Raw genomic sequence first — 1,393 nt, 5'->3', positions numbered from 1 at the left:
TGGACCCTACATGCAATGAGCTGATGGATGTAACTGGGAACACAAATTAAGCTAGCCTGATGCTGGACTGGACACTGCTCTAACATGGAGAGGAAACTCTGGACACTGGCTTTGACTTTAGCCCGATCAAAGCCACAGCTGCACTTCTTCCATGGCTTAACTGAAGGAGAGGGAACTTTGGAAACCCAGGAATGTAATTTCACAGAAATAAAAATCACTCATTCTCCCATGTGAGTCTCAGAAAATTCTTTGTCTTGAGATATCGCAAGAAGTCCTTTCCCACAAACAACAGGTGGGGATGAGGACCTCTCTCCACCAGTAACAGTTCTATTCCACCCCCAAAATTGTCTTCCTGAGGTCCTCATGAAAGAGTCAGCTGGTCTCTCTGGATGAAAAATCTGTTTAATTTGTTTCTTTCATTTTAATTGGTCAATACAAAGGAATGGAAGAAACCTATGAAGCTTATTTATTAAAAGCAATTTTCATAAAACTGACGTATTTGTGAATCTAAGGATTTTTTAGTTGGCTCCAGTGTCAGATTTCTAAATCTAAGTGAAAACAGCAAGATGATTGAACCTCCACAAAATAACTTTAGGTCTTCCCTATAGTATAATTATAGGAAAACACACATTCTAGTCAGAAATTTGAAAACACCTGGGAAATCTGCAGCGAGGATTTTCAATGAAACGGCGATGGTTTGTCTCTAATGGCAGCCAGAGTGAGATTTCACAAACCACATTTAGTTTGAAGGAGAAAGCATTAGTGCTTATGTGACAACGCTGATAAAGTCATCACAGCTCTGTAATGTTAGAGAAAATGTAATGATTCCCAATCACTTCCTTCCAATTGGATTACTCTGTAGACTTCAGAGCATATTCAAAAAACAGCTTCCTTCCTGATGAAGACTTTACGTGCTCGCCTTCAAGACAGCAGACATTTCAATGACAAAGGAGACAGCAACCGGAGGTGGCCATGCCCAGCCAGGCAGACAGAAAATGCAAACCTGTCCAGTGTTTAGAACCAATTTGTTTCTTAACTGGCGTCGCCAACATTGGGGAGATGATAAAAACGGACACAAACAAGGGTAGTGAGTCAGAATTGATGTTCATCAAATAAGAACAGAAAAGACACGCACTAGATAGGCTTTTGGCATTTGCACTTAGGATTTGATGAGGAAGCGCCCTGCTGAGCGGTGGAGAAGGAGGAATAAATATATCCAGCGAGAAAGAAAGTGAATATGAATGGTTGTGCCATCAGTGCAGTCATGTAATTGCTAGTTTGGAGATAAACTACTTCTCTGTATATATTAGGGATGATTTGATTGATAGGGATAACATAAAAGAAGGCATTAAATATTGAACTCATGTGAGTCATTTCTCTTCCTTTCTCTCAC

The sequence above is a fragment of the Myotis davidii genome, unplaced genomic scaffold, assembly GCF_000327345.1.
Source record: "Myotis davidii unplaced genomic scaffold, ASM32734v1 scaffold1515, whole genome shotgun sequence".
Lineage (NCBI taxonomy): Eukaryota > Metazoa > Chordata > Mammalia > Chiroptera > Vespertilionidae > Myotis > Myotis davidii.
This window is presented reverse-complemented; position numbering follows the sequence as displayed.